Raw genomic sequence first — 21,558 nt, forward strand, 5'->3', positions numbered from 1 at the left:
CTGCATGTGCTTTCTGTTTACTTTTGGGATAATTCTGCAAGGCCAAGCGCACTCATGCACCAGTGGATGCACTGATGGACATTTGCCTATAGACACTTTGACATGTGGATTGAAAGAACCAGGGATTGAACCTGTGACCTTCTGTCTGGAGCTACGGGGACCAACTTTTTATGTAAACATTGAAGTGCTTCATCGTGTATGCACACCACTGGGCTATGGTGCATTTCTACATATGCCCGATGTATCTGCTATTCCCCTGTTGGTGTTCTTCCTTCGTTATTGTAATAATGTTGGTCCAGGATCAAAATTGCAGCTACCCAATCACACTGTTGTGACGTCATAGCGTTATAATGTGTGGAGGGGGGCGGAGAAAGAAAAATGACTTTTTTATAAATTAACCTGTCTTTTAGAACAAATGGTAAGCACTTTTTTGTGTTTTTCCTTTATTAATTTATACAATATAATAAATATATTATCCAGTTAGATTTGCCGTTAGCTAAATTTAGGTCGCATTCGTCTGCTAACTTCTTGGCTAATGCTAACTGACTGCTCAGACAACACCAACGCAGGGATATCAGTTCAGGCCATGTAACCACTGACATTAGTCAATTGTGATCCCACAATCAAATGTTAGACTGCATAATCAGCTCATAGATCCATATGTTCATGTCCACCTGTCACCGTGTGGACAAAAATTAAGCCGCAGAGCTGGAGTTGATATTGTGACTTAATCAACATACTTTGAATATCAGTGAAGCTTAACTGTGATTTGATTATTTGAAAACACGAGTTAAAGGCATTGTATTAATTTAATGCCTCATTTGTCAGGGAAAAGACTAGCAGTGTTGTTCCAGTTTGCTCACACAGCTCTACATGTTGTCTTTATTTTCAAATAAAATTTTCATTACTACTTGGCAGCTTTTTAAAATGTTTTTTAAAGGCTAAGAAACTTCAAAGATAACAGGATTATGTCTTGGAGTAGCACTTTTTTCAGTAGGTTTTTTTCTTTTAGATATTTTATCACTTATTCATCTGTTACTTTTGGCTCTGTATCTTTGAGCTAAGACACACATCCTTTAATGAGCTTTTCTTTGTTCAAGAAATATGTTTGTTTCAAAAAACATTTAATGGTTTTCATATTTTTGTGATTTATTCTTGGATGTTACTGCATGCAGGACCAGAAGCTTTCATTACTAATGTGCTAAACAAGTTCTTAAGTCACACTTGTTGGCTGAGGTGGTTAGGAGCTGTGCTTAGTGTTCCCACAGTGCAGCTCATAACTGATCTCAGAGTAGTGACAACTTGTCTTGCACGCTAATCTCCTGTCAGAAAACAAATAGATTTCACAAGCACTGCATGGCTTGCCTGCCCTGAGGGAACGCAACTGATTGAGACCATTTCTAAGTTTTTAGCTAATATCTTGGGAATCATCTTGAGGCGTAATCTCACCCCAACCAGTCGCAGCAGATGGCCGCCCCTCCCTGAGCCTGGTTCTGCTGGAGGTTTCTTCCTGTTAAAAGGGAGTTTTTCCTTCCCACTGTCGCCAAAGTGCTTGCTCATAGGGGGTCATATGATTGTTGGGTTTTCTCTGAATCTATTATTGTACGATCTACCGTAAATATAAAGTGCCTTGAGGCGACTGTTGTTGTGATTTGGCGCTATATAAATCAACAGTTTGCCCCAAAGAGATATAATCAACACTAAATGGTTTCAGTTCCTCCATTGGATGGACTTTAAAATACAGTATGTTCAATATTTCTCTCTATTACTGTCCGCACATAGAGACGTTTGCTTTTCAATTGTATGATAAACATGTTCATGTGTCTTTGCTCTAGATATTATTTTTACAAAATCGTAGAGAAAGTTTATTTAAACATCAGTTAATTAAGAGCATTATTTGATGTAAGCACATGGGTCTAAAATGAATAACCTGCCAACTGTGTTACAGATGCTAATCAGATGCTAATTCTGAGAGATGAGCTTCTTATTTATAGAAACAGAGAGAAAATAAAAAGCATTTTTCCCTCTTTAACAGTTTCTCTTTTTCTCCTAATGCGTCACGTCAGCTGTGTTACTTTGTCTGTCAAAATGTAAGTTTTGTGTCATAAATCTTTTAAATGTTGGCTGAAGTGCAATAAAAATGTTTAACTACATTAGTGTAGAGGCAAGTCTCACGTAAGGACCTTGAATAAGCCTAAATTCAGTGTAATGTGGATTTATGTTGCAAAGGTTATTCATCCTTGGCGATATCCCTCATAGTGAGTAAAACAGAGCTGTTAAACTTCATCACTATAGTAAAGATATTTTATTTACCCCTTTCCTTGCTTGTCCATGGCTCAGGTCCCTTACCTCACTTCCTGTCTTTGTTTTCCCATCGCTGATTGGCTCCTGTTTTTTCTACGTTCCTTAATTGACTCACCTGGTACACATAAGACGACTGCACTTCCTTACGCTCTCACATGGCGCAGCGGCGAAGGGGAGCTTATTTTGGTCTTCTCTTGAGTTTACTGAATAAATTTTTCTTCAAGTTAATGTCTAACCTTCTAAAAACAAAATGAACCTTAAACACTGGAGAATCATTGACATCTGTATTCTTTACAGCAGTCCTTTCATTTGAACCCCCTAATTAAAATGGTACTTTGAGCTGGAGTCATGTTACTGTCATTCACAGGGAACAACTGAAACCCTCAGATGTTCCGGTCACGAAAGTCAACACTTTGCTTTCCTGCAAGATGATAACGTTTGGTATCCTGGAGCTAAAGGTGCTGGATGTGAAACAGGAAGCCAAACAGTATGTCAGCATGTTGACACAGACACACAATGGCTGCAGGATAATAAACAAGACTAGCAAAGCCAACAAGACCCAGACCCTGATCCTCTGCTTGCTAATTATTATATTTATGAAGGAACTTTAAGCGACAATAAAGGAAGCTGGTTTATGATTAACTCATCCACTCCCCATTCTCAATGATTCTTCAGATATCCAAATCTGGATCTGGAGATATCAAACCCTCTGTATGTAAATAACCAGCAGTTTCCCAAATACAAAGGCAACCTGAACAGTACCTGGTAATTAAACCACCAACCTTTCAGTCAAGTTCTTGTCCGCCGCAGGTTAGCCATCACCCTACATCTGTTTCCTCTGTCATGTCCCAGTTACAATGATTTGTCAGTTCTCGATGCTACAGCTAGTTTACTATACCAATCCTCGCTGCACAAGATGATGAGATACCTTCTAGTTTTCTTGCATCACTCTATTACAGGTTCCCCTACTGAGTTGTTGTGATCAGCTTTCAAATTCTCTAGTTGCAGGCTCCACTCAGCCTCTTATTTCCATTTCCTCTGGGCAGAGGCAGTGTTCTACTTTAAGGCCATAATCATCTACATCTCATGCCTTGCAAAGGCAGCCAGTACTACGACCACTTACTAGTAGAGCACGTGCATACCAGCTTGAGCGCCCTTCATTCACCACACTTTACTAAAGATGAAATGCACTGCGGGATATTGCAGATGGCACTAAGTAACTTACTTGACCCTAATGAGACAGCACTTTAAATATAAAGCTAAGTGACTAGCCCTTGCCTTTTCTATTGCTTATACCCATAAATTCAAACTGTTAAAGGCAGATATTCTTTATCTCCTTTTATCTCTCCATTCTTTATCAGAGTAGGTGAAGGCCATGCTCTTAATAACTTTTCGTTGTTGTGTACAAACTCTTCTTCTTGGCACCAAGGGTGATCAAGGACATCCAGAACTACGCTATGGCTGCAATGTTGTTCTTCTCCTTGAAAAGCTGCCTGCAGAATGCACTAGTCTCTTTAAACAGCATCTCTATAGGTAACGACGACATAAAATATGACTTACCATTTTTCTCATCTTAGTTGGAAACTGTATCAATCAAGAAAAGAGATTTATACCATCTTCGTTACTACGTTACTACGTGTCCTTTTGGCTCTCGGAGGAGGCGGACGCACTTTTCTCCTCTCTTCTCCCTTATCTTCCCTGCTTAGCTCTTATGTCCTTGTCTAGTCTAGTTTTTTTTTGTATTACTTTCCCTGGAACACTCTCTCACAGTCTGTTTCTAAAACCTAAAGAGAATTATGGATTTGATCAACTGGTCTCTGAATGCTATTGACACCCTTTTCTCAACGAGAAGTCTGGGCTCAGGAGAGCCCGAGTGCCCTGGAGGGACTTTCCCTGCCGGATACACGATGGACGGGTGGCAGAAATGGAGGATCGTGTGCCTGACGGGACTGTCGATCGAGGACGCTGAAGATATCTAAGTATTCGGAACCATGATAACAGGGTTCTTGCTGATCGGAGCTGGCTTGGCCCTGGCTTATCGGAGAATTAAGAAAGCGGAACCGGCTGTTCAAACCCACCCAAGGCTGCCTGCTGGGATTGAAACGATGGGACGAGGCGCGACTTCTCAGAACGGGCTCATTGAAAGCAGCATGGTTAAGACCTTGGAGACGCTTACAGCTGCCGTGAATACTCAGAATAACACCTCTGAGTGTATATTGGGTTACATCAAGGAGAGGCCTGCTCAGAATAACACCTTTGAGCGAAAGTTGGATTACATCGTGGAGCAGCTAACTGCAGTCGTGAGGTCTCAGAATCGGCTCTCTGAGCAAAAGAATGACAACACCAGTAAGTTTGATACCATCATGGGGAAGCTCACGGTTCTCCAACGGGAGATTGAGAGACCAGTGTCGGAGTGTTAAAGAACAGCTTTGAAATTCTCACGAGTTGTTGCAAAAGAAAAATTACCATCATAATCCGGATACCCCTTCGGCGCCAGCTGTGGGCTCAAGGCTGGAGCCGAACAAAAACTCCCTGATAACGACTGTGTTGAGTCTGTTCCTTCCCATTCCATGCAAGGCCACCTGGGTTGGCTGGAAGACTGTTTACTTAGCCTGGCAGGGCGAAGGACACTGTCTCAGCTGAACTATGGACACGCACACACATACATATACTGATAAGCACTCACTGACGCATCACCCTCCCTACCCCGGATCCAATGCCACCTCCAACGCTTACCTCCCCTCTGATGTGGACATCGGGTCAGTTGGAGGCGCAGTCGAAGATTGCAGCGGTCCCAGATCAGATGTACACACTGGAACACTTTCCCATGTTGCTTGTCTGTGTTTATTGTGCTATGGTGTGTTGATATCTGTGCATTCCTGTATTATCCTTTTGTGTTCCATATTTCAATGTTTTTTTTCCTCGCTACCTGGCCTGACCTGTCTCCCCAATGTGATGTTTGTGTATTGTATGTACGGTCGGCAAGGTCTGTCATCTTGGTTGTGGGCAAAAGGACAAATAAAGGCTATCTCATCATCATCATCTCATAACTCCATACTTCCCCCTAAAACAATTCTACATAGAGCAAATAAAGTTTGTGTTTTAGTGCAGCCTTCAGAGCCTTTTGCAATGTGTACAAAAAAAGAGCAACTTGTGTATATTGTTGCTTCTCTGAACAACACATTAGCAAATGTCCCGGGTTCACTGATGTATGAAAAGATAAAAAGTACTAGGACTCACCAGGCTGCTTCAGAGAACACCTACAAGTCCTGTGAGAGGTAAATCAGAGATCTAACAATGTTGCTAGCTTTATAGTGCAGATATTGTATTTTGATACATAAAGTGACTGTGACAGCATATTTCTCAAAGTTGTGAAATGTTTCTGCATAATAGCAAAAGAACCCATGAAACATGTACTGTTCTTGTAGTATGTCCACCTAAATGGGAAAGCTGAAAGTTGTCACTCTTTTCTATTTACCAAGAAGTTGAAACCATTCAAGGTTCTTTAAGAGTCCTGATCGCTCCTGTCCTACACCTAGATAAGGTTTTCACTATGAATGCTTTAACTGCAGGCACTAACTAGCACTTTCAGACCTCACATATCTTGTATTGTCTCTTCATAGCAAGTAAAAGCATCTTCAAAGCATCACATTGTCATCTATTAAGGCCTTTCTACTGCTTCTCATAGGCTTTGACTATACCCACCTTATTACTCCTATTTCTCCAGTCAGATGCATTATCTTAAGTCTTATGGGTCTCTGCCGCAGTCAAAACCCATTTAGGATGGATACTCCAAGGCCCCCTCACAGATCTCCCGTCACATAACCGTCCAGTGCTGCATGGGAGTGTTGAAAGGTTTTATAAACTTGACAAAGTACCAGTGTGCAGTTAAAAAAAACTATCAAATCCAACCAGGACCCACAACAGAAGCCTTAGAGGTTCAAGATGGCAGTTACCATTATGCCACTCCCCTTGCAAGGCCAGCAAGCTCCCCCCTCACAACTCCAGAAAGGTGTGAAGAGACAAAGTATAAATACTTTGTTACCGTACTTTACTTGAGTATTTTTCTGACAACTTGTTACTTTCACTTCCTTCCTTTTTGCACAACTATCTTTACATTCTACTCCTCACACTTTCAAAATAGGCTTGTTACTTTAGGTTTAACACATTTGAGTGAAGCTTTTATTTCAGATTGCCGCACGCTTTGAAACATCAAACTAATTTGAGCCTAAATGGAGGGAACAATAATACAGTACTATTGGTGTATCCATGACAGAGGCTTATCAACAACACATACTTTTATAGCATTTACAGTTCTATAATCAGGGATCTATAATTGGGTCAGAACAATCAGGAACTGCGTTTTTGGTGCAAATGTCCATAAGCTGTAGTGCAGTACTTTGGCATCTAGCTAGTGCTACAAATGAGAAGTGAGCATAAAAGGAGCAATGTTGGGCAATCAGCTCAACAAAAATCAGTAAACACACAAAGTGTGTGCAGTTTGTCAGTCTGCTAGCTAAAGGTGCAGCAGCTGCTCCTTAATTTCCCAGAATGAGACACGAGAGGAAGAAGAGAGGTTATTTTTAAAGGTATGCTTGATAAACTGAAAATGTAAAGCTTCCATGTAATGTCATAATTGTTTAAATCAGATATTGGCTTTTTAAATGACATGAAGTTATGGGTTTGTTTGTTTTTTTCACTTTGTGAAACATCCTGCAAAAGCAAATTTTATATTGCTTAAAGGTTGCATGAAGCCTGAGTCTGAGTTAGGTTACATCAAGTGCAAAGATTCATTCATTCATTCATTCAAGATTTAGATTCATTTGCTGAATTCAACCTTTATACCAACATTATATGGTCCATTATAAAGTTAGTATAAACGGCATACTGTCAGTGTAGGGAATGGAAATCGGGTAAATCCACAAAGAGCAATAAACCTCAAATCAGCAGCAGCAGCACAGTTCACATGAGCTCTCAGTATAAATTATTGTGTTATGATTCTTTTCGATCGGCCAAATCCCACTTTAAGCCCCAACTGTTCTCACTTTTCTTTGTAAGCATGGAGGCAAACTAAAAAAAAAAGTTTTTCAAGTTCTTTCAATTTTCAAGTGTTAATATTATTTCATAATTATAGTAATATAACACAAGGTTTATTTAGCTTTATGCAAAGATAGTGGGTAGCTATCTTCAAAGAGCTTTAAAGAGCTACTTTCTTACTTGGAGTGCATTTCAGAGCCTGCCCTTTGTCACGTATTATTTGTATATGTACTTCAATATTTGTATATGTACTCACGTAAAGAATGTGCCACTGCTGCATGCACTGTCTCTTATCTGTTGATCCAATCAAAGCAATCTTGTCTGCAGACTGTTGTGAACCCTAGTTGATTGTTTATCCTAGATTAGTGACTGGTTCTCCAACAATTACCTTTAAATTTTAACAAGCATGAGTAGGGATGGGTATTGATAAGATTTTCACGATTCCGATTCCAGTTTCGATTCTGTTTAACGATTCGATTCTTTATCGATTCTCTTATTGATTCTTTTTAAAAAAGGAGAACACTAAGGTCGAATAGCTTAGAACTTTGTTTTATATCTTCTCTTTGAACAAGATAGAAATTTAGGAGTACCATGGCCTTACAAACCCAACAGTGACATCTTAAGAGATCCAGCCTATGGTGGGGTGTCACAGGGTCCCCAGGAAAAAAAATTGTAAATGTAAAATAATAAAATAAATATTCTTCTGTAGCAATAACAAAGTATAACATAAATTATTCTGTAGCAATTACACAAGAATATCCAGTAATGTCCCTGCCAACAATTAAACACATTCACTTACCGAAAATCGGGGGCATCTGCTGTGGCAAATGGGTGCAAGCCTTTGACCACAAACTTAGTCACTGCTCGGTGACATTCGTCTATCCTGGCCTGAAAGGAGACTACCGGTAGACTGCAGCGAGAACTGCCAGCATCTGAGCCAGCCAGACTCTGTCTGTCTCTCTCATCATGGTCACCTAAATGCACAGTAATGGCAGGTTTTGTAATAAGGCAGATCACGCTAACATAATATGCACTGTTAGTTGATTATTTACCTGCCGCATTAACAGGAGAGGACGTACAAACGTTACCGCTGCTGCTGGGTTGAGATTCACGAGTCCGGAGCGGAATTAAAAACATGACATTCATTTAAGGTTATCGCGTGTTTTGTGAGCAAATGCTTTTGCATATTCGTAGTGTTTCCTCCCTTAAATGAAATATCTACTTTTCAAGTATTGCAAGTTGCCCTGTTGTTATCCGTTCTCGTAAAGTATAACCAAACTTTTGAGCGTTTGAGCCGCTTAGGTACCATGTTTCCTGCCAGGTAAATGACGCTCCGCAACGTGGTGACGTCATTCGGGGCGACTGGAATCGATAAGGGAATCGTTTGCAAAAATGGCAAACAATTCCAAGGAACTGAAACAGTGGGAACCGATTCTCAACAAGAACCGGTTTTCGATACCCATCCCTAAGCCTGAGGCCATGATTGTATCTCCACATGAACTATATCCTTAACAGCAGTAAAACGCTCACTTCCTTTTGTTCAACTGTTCAATGTTCATAATCTTTATGCATTATCAGATTCCTCACATATAAAAACCATTTCACATCTCTGTCTTTCATTTAATGAACATTTTGAAATTGAAACAATTGCAATTGGTCTCTTTGACTGGACTGGGGAAAAAATCATTGTTTTGTGATCATAATTAAATTGCAAAGGCCTGTTTACTGGTTTAGATGAATCATCTGTCTCTCACCTCCATAATACACAAAATGCCCTTCCAAACTATTAACAATAAGTTCTAGTAACTCAGCTCACCTCGACCCTATTATATACTCTTTATTGGCTCACAATTTATTTTAGAATTGATTTTTAAATTCTTGTAATCGCATAAGGAGTATAAACAGACAAGACTATTTATCTTCTTATTAACCTCCTAGAACCTGGCGTCCACATACGTGGACATCAGTTTGGGTTGTCTAGACCAAAATACAAAGTTTTGATCTACAAGGGCCTGATATCCACTTACGAGGACATTATACTGTCACTGTTCTATCAAAATTTAAAACAAATGTCCTCGTAGATGGCGCTGGCACAGCTGGCAGCCTTAACCCAATTTCCCTCGGGATGAATAAAGTATTATCAATCAATCAATCAATCAATCAATATGTGGATCTAATTTTTCTTAGAAACAAAAGTCAGGTAAAAAAAAAAAAAAAAAGCAGGTAATTCTTTGTCTTTACATTCATCAGGTCCCAATCAGCCCAAATAGCAAAGAGAAGTTAAAAATGCATGCCATGAAAGATTTGGGGTCTTAGGAGGTTAAACACACTGCTGCTCACTCTTTGTGATGCTCAGAATTTTTTGGTTGCTCCACGTATGAGATTACAGACTCTGGGAAGACAGAGCCTTTCAACCTGTGGCACCAAGGACCTAGAGTAAATCCCACTGGATTCTTTTAAAGAGCAGCTAAAACCTTTTTGTTAAACCACTGATCACTGACATGGTTAAACAACTGCACACTGGCAGGGCCCCTGGGGATAAGATTTGCTCTAAGTTCCTGGATGTTTTAGAGCTGTCCTGGCTGACACATCTCTCCAACATTGCACGGAGGTCTGCAGCAGTGTCTCTGGATTGGCAGGCTGGGGTGGTGGTTCCTATCTTTAAGAAGGTGGGACCCAGGATGTGCTCCAGCTACAGGGGGATCACACTCTTCGGCTTCCATGGGAAAGTCAATGCCGGGGTGCTGGAGAGGAGAGTCCATTCGTTAGTCAAACCACGGATTCAGGAGGAACAATGCAGTTTTCGTCGTAGCTGTGGAACAGTGGACCAGCTCTCTATCCTCCCGAGGGTACTTGAGGGTGTGTGGGAGTTTGGCTAAGGGGTCTACAAGTGCTTTGTGGACTTTCAGAAGATATTATGGGTCATTCTATCCCTGTATAAACGTAACAAGAGTTTGGTTCATATTGCTGGCAATAGGTCAGACTTGTTTTCGGTGGGTATTGGAATCCGCCAGGGTTGCCCTTTATCACTGATTCTGTTCATAGTTTTTATGGATAGAATATCTATTCTGGGTATGTCTTACCGGGAGAATGCTGCAGTGCAGACCCAGGACTCGCTGGAGAAGATATATTTCTCGGATGGCTTGGCAATGTCTCAGCTCAATATGAGTTGGAGGAGGTGTCTGGGCTGAGGGAGATCTGGGCTTCTCTGCTGACTGCTGCCCCCGCAACTTAACCCCAGAGAAGTGGCAGAAAATGGATGGGTGGAGGTGATTCATCATTGCCAGGTTCAGTGGATTGAACTTTGGAGCAGCCATTTGATAGGTGTGGTGGGCCACTGGTTCATCTGTTTGGGCTGATAAGATTTGACAAGAATTTGTCTCTTGTGTAACCTTTACCAGCATTATGGGTTAGAGGAGAAGTGTATTAGGCTTCTTTAGTGCTGTGATCCACTTTAGGGGTTAGCTTAGCCACATATTCAGTGTACTCTAGGATTGGAAAGTGCTGTAGAGTAATAAATCTGCTAGTCGTTTAAGTTTCAACACTTGGAAATCACCACCAAATCTCTCCATTCCTAGCAGTAAAAATCTTCCAGTTAACCCAAGAGCAGAATAAGAAACTCCCCGTACACAAATGGGCAACTTTAACATTCTGGATCCAGTCCTAAAGGAAGTGTGAGTCACTTGCCTTAGTGCAGGGGTGGGCAATCTCAGTCCACGAGGGCCAGTGTCCCTGCAGGTTTTACATCTCACCTTGGGTCAACACACCTGAATCACATGATTAGTTCGTTACCAGGCCTCTGGAGAACTTCAGGACATGTTGAGGAGCTAATTTAGCCATTTAAATCAGCTGTGTTGGTTCGAGGACACATCTAAAACCTGCAAGGACACCGGCTCTTGTGGACTGAGATTGCCCACCCCTGCCTTAGTGTCTTATCCTGGCTCTGATCTCTTTGGTCAGTGACACTGGCAACATGGGCAAATACTAGCAGATCATTTGTAGGACCAGTTTATCAAATTTCTATCAGGCCTATAGCCTGTCAGCCCTCCCTGAAGATACTTCCAATTACGGTTTCTTTAAACATTTTTCTCTCTAAAAAATGGGAGTGTAAAAAACTTCTCTATTTAGCCCTTTCCTATCCACGCCTCCCCACCCTTACCTCACTTCCTGTCCTTATTTTTCTTATAGCTGATTGGCTCTTGTATTTCTTTATTTCTTAATTGAGCTCATCCGGCACACATAATTCAAAAAAGGCACTCCCTTCACCACCACATGGGGTGGCGGCTGAGTTATTGTGTCTCTGTCAGAGCTCAGCGTGTTGTGCGTATGTTCCCTTTGTTCAAACTACCTATAATAAACCCATAATACTGGAGTAGTCATTGATAGATGTGTTCTTTGCATTTTGACCACATGTTCATGCTGATAATAATCCCTTTGTTTGACCCTTGTAATTAACAAAAAAGAAGAAGAGTGCATTTTTATGATATTTTCTCACTCATTGTTTGATGTCTCATGAAGTACAGCTATTTAGCTATCTCTTGTCATGAATCTAGAAGTTTTCTTGCATGGTGAAAAGTGACTGGAGCTGCTCCGACGCAGCCGGGAGTTCTACATAGCCAGGATGTTTTTACCTTAAATGGCTTCATTTATACTCTAACATCGGTAATCAGGTAAACGGTATGAACTTGATAAGTCAGCCTGAGGTTTTTCAATCTAGATGTGAGCATGTTAATATAAAAGAGGTTTATTAGCAGCAGAATGATATTTATTTCAAAGTATAATTTTAGAAGAATACAAAAAGCATAAAAAGCATATAGGTTAAAAAAACAGCACAGCTACTGCAGACAAGAAGCAGCGGGTGTGAGTGTGTATTCTACGATAAGTGATGTACACTGGCATTGTATTATTAAAAGGCACCGTATTAATGTGTGCACTTTAAGCACTGTGGTCAGTGAGACTTCACTGTAAGCTGACAGACCTCTACAGCTGAGACTGGGACTCCAAATTCTGTTTTTACTTAAGTTAGCAGTCTATGCTGTTTAATGTGCTAAACTCACGACCTTATTCTTTCAGCTGCAGACCTGGAGGTGTTAAATTATCAGAGAGTACGAAAATTAATTCCAAAAAAACTAAACAAACAAGCAAAAAAAAACATCTCCATATTAAGGATTATAAAACAATACAACTGTTTTGAAAGTGCAACCAACAGGAGAAAGCAAAGACAAAAACTAGCCTGTACCACATCCTCACACAACCAGTTCCTGGGACCCTCTAGGAATAGTGACACTAATATACGGGGAATTAATCAGTTAGTGGGGGTTGACATTGTACATTCCTCCCATCTTGAGCATAACCTGATCCAGAGCAGATTAGACCTGCAGGAAAAGTTACCATGGCAATCTAAGGTGTGATGTAAAATGTGAACCACATTAATTAAACTGAGAACCCAATAGTCAAACAGTCAAACCTTGTGGTACCTGTTAAGTCCCAATTCTTGTTGGTACACGCCCATAGTGTCCAAAAGTTTAACTGTTTATGCAACAACAGTGTTAAACCTAATGCTCAGCAATCCTACTGCGTGTTCAGTGACAGCACCGGCTAAACCGCAGAAAGGTAAATTACCATGAAGCTTTGGGTTGAGCGCAGCTGCTCCTCTCGTGAGCCGGTGCAATCTCGTGCTGCGTTTAAGTCCCAAAGGTAATTACCAGTTTCACCATTTACAAATAAAGTTCTTTGAAGTTGTAAACATGGGATCTTCAAATCAGTAACCTGCAATTCCCACATGACATCAATGCAGCACCGTGGGTCCGACCAATAAAATGCTGAAATAAGTAGCGACAGGACGGGGCACTTCAGGGACCAATCAGATCTCAGATCTCAGTTCTCATTGCCCCCGCACCTGGACCTGCCCATTATTTCACAATAACTTTCCAGGTAATTCTTAGAAATTGTTATAATTACAGGCATTTTCTTGGTATTTTGTCACTAATAGCAACCCTTTTGTTCCAGGAAGCTTTTGACTACAGCTCCTGATTTCAAGGAACACAGAGATTTTTATCACAAGCACTACACAAAGCAAGATCTGTTTGACGTCTGTCTCAGTAAATAAGCACGCCATGGTTACGGGCGCCAAAATACATAATTTAAGAGTTCTGACATATCTAAAGTTACTGTAACTATTGTGCTTGGGGTTGCAAAGGTTATTTAATATCACTTAACATTAATTCGCTGAAAGGCTGTGTGTTACAAGGTTAGCTCATAGTTCCTTCTTGCCTCTGTCAGTCCCGATCTGAAAGCGAAACCACTCCAGCTGGTGTCTAGAAAGAAAACATCCTCTCAAACTAAACCAGCAAGTGGTTTCTAAGAAATGAAAGGCTAAACTTGCTCTCACGAAAGACTGAGGTAATCTCGTGTTTTATTTCACGAGGCAGTTGAATGTAGGATGGTCGATTATGCCCTAGAATTTCAGCTGGGTTTTTTTATGCTGATTCTGTGACTATGTGTCTCTCGTGCTGAGAACAGATTGTACATAATCTGTAAGAAAAGAAGCTCTTTATGGACTTTGGTAATCCCAGCACTCATTGGCAAGAGGGAATCCCACTGCCCCATTTATGACCCCTCATGGTATTTGTAAGGAAAAACCTCCCTTATTCTGTTTTCAAGCATCTTATTTTCCTCTGATGAATATATGTACAGTCAAAACTACGTATTTTGACAGCTTGAATGTGGGTGTTACAAATATGCAAGAACTAAATAGGAGACTTTTAAGGCATAGTTTAGAGGTTCAGAAGTAATTATACTGATCTGCATGAAGCTCAAACAAAATTATCATCTGCAGTGCTTTGTTTAAAAGCTGTCTGCAGTCATGCATAAACTATACACACATGAGCAGAAGGCCATACTCTCTCAAGCGTTCTCTGCAGCTTCTTTAAGCCTATGTTGTTTTAAGGTGTTAGGATTCAGCCACTTCACATCATACGTGTATACCTAATATTCAAAATTTTTTTTTTTTTAAGTGTCGACATTGGCATAACCACAATCCTCAACTTCCTCATCACATAGGAAAAAATACTGATAACAACAAGTTAGCTTTCCAAGACACACTACTAAAAATGAACAAGCCACACACAGATTTGGTTTACTTCAAATAAATGTTGTTTAAGTCAAACTGAATGATAGACAAATGAAAATATAGAAAAAAATATAGTCAAACATGACAGTTGCTCACTTAGAAATGAACAAAAATCAAATCCAAATGCAAATTCTTAGTGATAAAATCAAAGACAAGGAAATTTCAAGCTTTCGGTAGACAATATGTACATCTGCATGCGTGAATGTATTCAAATGAGGGGAACACTGTGTATGACCTTCAGAGTGTCAGTGAATGTTTCCAGCAATTCGTATGAGAAGAGTAAGTGTGTATTTGTTAGGGTTTTAATGCCCAAGAAGTTTAGAAGATGAGAAACATTAACGTGAAACAAGGACCCACAAAGACAAAGAGGTCACTGCTGTTTCCCAGCAGGTCAGACAGGTAGTTTCATCCAAAATTGCTGCAGAAATCAGCTCATTTTCCTCTTTGTCTGCATGCCAGGAAAATTCAGACAAGTCTGTGAGCTCTCTGTAGCACTTATGGTTACAATTTATGAGTACTTCTGCTGCTTTTTCTTTCCCTATCTCTCAGTCTGGTTAACCTTCCTCCCTTCCCATCGTCAAAATGGAAAGGGCTGTTCTGGAAAGATATTCTTCGCTGCGTGCTTGGCATTGTTGTCGCAACACTTCTGTCAGCAGTAAAATCATCAATGAAATTAATGTCAGTGTGCCAGTTTTATTGGCAGCTGTAGATGCTCACTCTGTTACTGAACCAACAACATGTTTGACAGATTCCTTTATGATCTGCACTGAAAAAAATAATCAGTGGGATAAACGTAAAAAAATTATTGTAATCGGTTGCACGAAATTAAGTTATGTTTGGTTAACCTTAGTTTTTTATGTTATACCTGCACACATTTTTCTGGTAACATGAACATGACTTTGTTATGTTGTTGTTATGTTTTTCATTCCGGTCAAATATTTATAGAAACCACTTGTTTATCAGACATGAACTTTTTGTGTTAATTGTATTGGACTACTATGTGTTATATTGACAAGATTATTTTATGGTAAGCTTATTTTATTTTATAACAAAATTCTAATATATAATATATAATCTAATATATAATTGAGTGTTCAATAAATAAAACTAAATTAAGGCTGATCTTACTGTATGTACTGTACACTTTCTCTTCAATCAAAGAAATAAGCAAAACATTTTTGAACAATGACCTGTATTTTTGAAAATACTACACAGTTGTAACAATGGACTTTCAATTCAGGCTTCCAAAATATACATGAGTCATATTTGTACAATGCATCTCTTGAAAAACATTCCACAACATTCCTCAAAGTTATCTTCTGTAAGCTGAATTCAACATTGTGGGGCCTTTTGACATCGCGCTTATGTAAAAAATAGTTTTTTAAATGTAAGAGCCATAAGGTAATATGGCAACAGGGGTGTAATTATTAAAATGACACAAAGAAGAGACTTAAAATAACATTATAACCCACAGGCACAAAACCAAGAGACCTAAACTGATTAGTATTGGCTTGCTTCTATCACTAAACATCACAATCACTAATACTAGACGATGCAATCTGTTTGTAGTGGTGCACCTTGGGAAAAAAATTGCAAACTGGTGAAATTGGTGCAAGGCACCATTTCCATTGAGAAAAATGGACATTCAAAGTTTGAATTTTTTTTAAAAGAGCCATGGCTTGAAAAGTGAAAACTGCAGTAATAAAGGCCCCAAGTTGAAAAGTGCCAGAAAAATAAGTTTCACTATGTACTGCAACTTTACCAGTGCTGGCTTAAAAGAAAGGATGGTACATATTCGAAGAGGTAAACATGTTGTTCCCACATCATAACTGGAAAACTGTTCAATCGTACAGTCTGGTCCTGAAAACCTGGGCCTTCTTTGAAAGGCTGTTCCTTTTGAGCTCCATAACCAGTTTCTATAATACCTCGAAGGTATACTTTTCCAGTGGGTAGGTGAGGTTCAAAGTGTACATTAGTCCAAACAGCATTGCAGCTGCTAGGGTATAGTTATCCAAATCCTGCCAGACTCTCTGGCCTTCAAGGACTATCCCGATGTCCTCAGGGCTGCCATTGGCATCTCTTGACTTTATGATGTAAATTCCCATGGTTGTTTCCTTATTAGATCGTTGGATAATGGCTTCATCTGTGGCCTAGAAAATGCAGAATTCCAAAATTTAATTAAACAGAACACTGGTCAAAGAACATTATACCAAATCTTATTTTAATCTGTGTCACTATTCCAAAAAATGTTAACATTAACACATTAGGTGAACAAAAATGGATTCATTACAGCATGTGATTTGAGTCCTCAGAATGCTTAAAAAGGTAATGCATTTCTGAAGTGAAATCTCCATGCAAAGAAGCAGAATACTGTCAGAACATAGAGAGGTGTTCAACTATGAACTCCACACATAGTTCTAATGCAGGTAAAAGAAGAAAAAAAAAAACGCACCCATGGTAAATTGTGAAAATCCCAGGTGATTTTCAACATACTCCTGGCATAGAGTGACAAGCAGCATTTTGTTAAAATTATTATTTTCCCTAAAGTGTATACACAAATTAATTTTTTTCTTACCTGGGCCGTGGGCTCCAGAATGTTCTGAAGTCTTCTTCCTATTTGTCCTCCTCGCCTTTTGAAGACCTTTATTAGTTTGTCAGATAGCACATCTATCTGCGAGAGTAATCTGGACTGCAGTGGCATGGTGGTAATGCGCTTAAACTCTGCATTTATCTAAAAAGAGAAGTTGTCACATAAAAATGCTGTCAAAATCTCAAATCTCACAAGGTTACATCCACACAAAGTTGTTATTTTTTGTCATATTACTATTTATTAGCTATTGGTCCCATGTTGCTGAGCAGTTCCATAGTTGCCCTTACTTCCATACCACCCAAAGCCTGTTTGCAACCACAGCAGTTGCCTCCTTCTGGCCATTTTGCAGTTCTGCCAAATGACCCAGAAACTACATCTATTATTGTCATATACACATCAAGGTCTTTCATTAATACTTAGTTAAATTAGTTAATTTGACCTTTCCAGAAAATTTACCTTACAGAATGTGAGATAACATATGCAAATCTTCACTAGTAAATAAAATAATGTTATTAAAACCTTAACTGTAACACCTCTACATAACAGCGCTAGAGAATTGTTCTGAAGCAACACCAATCTGCCCTTCAGCAGGGATAAGCACCATATATCGATACAGAAAAAATAAATTTAACATATTTCTATCGTCATTATTTTTATCTCTTTAAGCCCTCCTCTCAGTCTCTCTATAAATCAGTTAAAATAATTTGTTGGGTTTTTGTGTGTCTTTAACATGTTATCAGTACATTACATTCACTGCCCCAGAACATGAAATAAAGCCCCACGTCATGCACTTCCTCTCCTAATGAGTACTGCATAGGTGTCATGCCCTAAATAAACCGACTTTAGTGAAGACACCCCCCCAACACACACACACACTGAGCCCACCCCATGGCAAACTAGCTTATTTAACTGTTTAACTAAAACATTTTAGGTACAACCAGTTAACTAAATGGACACAAGTTTGTTAGTCTGTATTCACTGAGAAAAAACAAGCGAATGTGACTGGGCACACACTGAAAAAAAGCTAATGCACATAATATTGTCCCGCAGCTTAAGCTAGCATTATCGTTAGTTAACTTAAGGAATGACTTGTTTTTTCCATTATGTTGCTCAACAGCAATTCATGAGAAAAACTTCCCCATCTAATGGATGTTCTCTTCGTTTCCTCTCAAACATGTAGTTTTCAGTTTACCTCGACAAAGTAAAGCTCAGCACCAACCGTAAACTAAGCGAAGACAAAAAATGGCGGACCGCCACAGTGAATTTTCCCTCGCAGAACACACCCTGGGGGGGGGTGGAATTTCAACAGAAAACATAACTATTTTCTGTTATTTTGATATGACTGGTTTTAAAAGACTGAACATCCTTCTAAAACAAGTGAAAGGCGTGAGACTTAATTATGTTTAGACCAAAAATATAAATGATTCATGTTGGATATATTTACTGTATTTTTACTAATTTAACAACCTCATCATTGCATTAGTCGCTTTATGCTATAGCATTACGCTTACATTAGCTTGAAGCTCAAGGTCGTCATTTTATTTAATTTCTTTTTCTGGGCTTACAAACAGGACACACAACATTTAAATAACCGTTACACTGAATCTTGGGTCTGTGTTGAGTCTTCCAGCTGCTGACTACAGAAGCTAGATTGACCTTTCAGCATGTTTATAGCGGCTGTGGCTATGTGCTGGTAATGTTACCGTGTGTGAGCAGTCACATTGGCAGCAGACATGTTTCAACAAACTAGTCATATCCCGGCCCTACATTAGCTTGTTTAATGGTTAAGACACTGCAGGTACCACCACTTACTACAGACACCGATGCAAGTTTGTAATAGTCTGTTAATTTAGACTGAAAGAATATACAAACAATATTAACTCACATTATATATGTTAATTACTAATTTGCTTATCGCATAATTTCGGTTACCATTAGCTAACTGGAGCCTAACATTAGCCTTTCATGGTTTTCGATAAACAGCCCACATACCTGTAAAATAACAACACCCCAGTAAAAGTCCACATATATAAAGGGTCTACACTCTTTCTCACTGGTGTGTTAGCTTTAAAATCTTATTTACCTTCAAGTGTAAAACTCCAGATGGTAGTAGATTTTCCAAAGCGAGAGACAAAAATGGCGGACAGTGCAGCCGATTTTTCCTTTCCAGGGGGCGGAGCTTGAGGATAAAACACGACTAACTTGTTTCTTTTCAACATGATTTGTTCTGAAAGAATGAATATTCTTAAAGAATATGTGAAAATTAAAAGACAAAAATATGTTTAGATGTGAAATTTAAATTAGTCATGCTGGATATATGAAGTAATTCTATGCAAATTCAACAACCACCCTATTGCATTTTTTTTAGTGTGGGTCATGAGCCGTTCCCCTTTCTTTTCTTTCATCAACCCATCATTCTCTTATATTAAATCTGGTGAATTACACGTTCATGTGTCTTGTCTTGTTAGATAAGGTCAACACCTTGCTTATGTGCTTATTATTATAATATAATGTAGTTTTGTTTCCATGCACTCATCTGTACGGAAGAGGATTAGGGCCACTGGAAAAAAAAAATAATAATTCTGACTTTAATCTCAGAATTCTGACTTTTTTCTCAGAATTCTGAGATTAAAGTCAGAATTCTTTTTTTTTTTTTTCCAGTGGCCCTAATCCTCTTCCGTACATCTGAATACAGTTTGATCATCCAAAGAATAGCTATGGAAAATTCCTAGTGAATATCAGACCCCTGCCATGACCCTGCCTAATGCCAGGACTTTTCAGCACGACTGCTCGTGACAGTGTATCTAAAAAAAAAAGATAATGTCTACGAGATATGTCAAATATATTGAGTCATTGCCTAATTCTTCTTTCATCCCCATCAAACCAACATTTCCACCGTAGCACAAGAAATCTACTGAGCAGATTACCATCAAATTTCCTGACCACACCCATGATACCTAAAGAATACGCCAGTTCTATTTTGGACATCTGTCCTTTAAGACCCCATCTCATCAGTTTGTACATTTTGTGTGGCCTTTGATGGTCCTCCTGGGAACTGAGTCCTTAATGGTTTTGGTGACCCCCTCTGACCTTTCCTCTCTTACCACCGTCTGGCCAAAATATCCACTTGAGGACTTCAAAGTCTAAAGGGCAGATTGTCATTCAGTTTACTAATATATGCTATCCAGAGGATAAAAGGTAAAATTTGCATTCTTTTGTGCACCTTTGCTCAAAAATGCATCTTTATCAGATTGGCGTATTGATTGTGAGAAACTCTTACAAAGCATTTGTGTCATTCTCAAAGCAACAAACCCTGGCTTTAATGATACATTGATCTTTTAGATGTGTTGTGTACTGATAAGGCTTCTTTAAAAGGACAAACGGTCTATAGATGTGTCACTGCAATTGTGAGTGATGAGAAAAATAAACTGTTGCAAAACCTGGCTACAGGAGAAATCAGGTACAGAAACGAAATTCCAGAAATTCACAAAAATCTGCACAAAAACAGAGCAATTCATACAATAACTGCAAATCACAAAAAAATAACAGCCACGGGTTAAAGAAAAAACCCAATGTTCATCCTTTACACAAGACTTTGTGGCAGTCTGTACAATTATAAAGCCTGGACCAAAGTCAGAGACCGGCAGACAATGCCATCATTAGAGCCATACATTTAACAGGACTGATAATAATAATTTTGTGGTCTTTGGGTGCCATTTGGGCATTAGACAAGTTGGGTATTGCAGTGTTTTTGTTCCCATAAAATCTCCATTCCATGTTCACAGAGGGAATCAATAATCTATTAGTGGGTAGGCTGTGGTATCACTACTAGGAAAGGACAATAGAAGGCAGCAATATGAAGTTACACAATGGCACCCAACATTTACCGCTGCATGACTGACATAAAAAATTTAGAAATTAAAGCTGAGCCAGTCTTAACTTTTCTTTCAGTGCTCCAGCGGTGCAGGCAAGCATCAACCAAACATATGCTTCCATTGTTTGCTTACTCACAGTGGATTTATACTTTTGTGTTAAGTCTGTGCTGTAGTTACATTGTAATTGCAAACCCTATGTGGTAACTGGACATTTACCTCCCTAGAAGTGTAACTACATGTTGCCATCGACACAGAAGCACGGATATAATTGCAGGAAATGGCGTTAGCCACAGAACTATAAATTAAGCTACGGATAAGTCCGCCCATGGATAACGTCACTGAGTGTTTGAGCAGAGATCTTGTAACTTGGTCAAGCCCAATACACGTTGACCTTTATTTCACCGGCAAAATCCCAATCTTCATGTGGAGTGTATGTTTTTTACCACTAAAAGGGGAACGACAGTGAATGCCCTACTATGGTTATTACATCGAGGAGCCAGAGGGGGCGACACAACAAATGGATTTATTTACGTAATCATCATCAATTAAAACATAAACATTGAGAAAAAAAAACAAAGAACTAGGCCCAATATATTTTTTATATAAATTTGACTTGATTA

General features: G+C 39.3%; 1 long non-coding RNA gene across 1 annotated transcript; it reads right to left on the minus strand.

Moving 5' to 3' along the window:
- Window positions 1–15,567: 15,567 nt before the first annotated feature.
- On the minus strand, window positions 15,568–19,439 carry LOC146383682 (uncharacterized). Its single transcript, XR_014800784.1, has 3 exons — window positions 19,147–19,439; window positions 17,049–17,204; window positions 15,568–16,623 (listed from the first exon to the last, which is right to left on the minus strand). It is a non-coding gene; the product is annotated as an uncharacterized LOC146383682 (long non-coding RNA).
- Between the last annotated feature and the right edge of the window lie 2,119 nt (window positions 19,440–21,558).

The sequence above is a fragment of the Perissodus microlepis genome, chromosome 7, assembly GCF_051167445.1.
Source record: "Perissodus microlepis isolate ML-2025 ecotype Zambia chromosome 7, ASM5116744v1, whole genome shotgun sequence".
NCBI classification, from domain to species: domain Eukaryota; kingdom Metazoa; phylum Chordata; class Actinopteri; order Cichliformes; family Cichlidae; genus Perissodus; species Perissodus microlepis.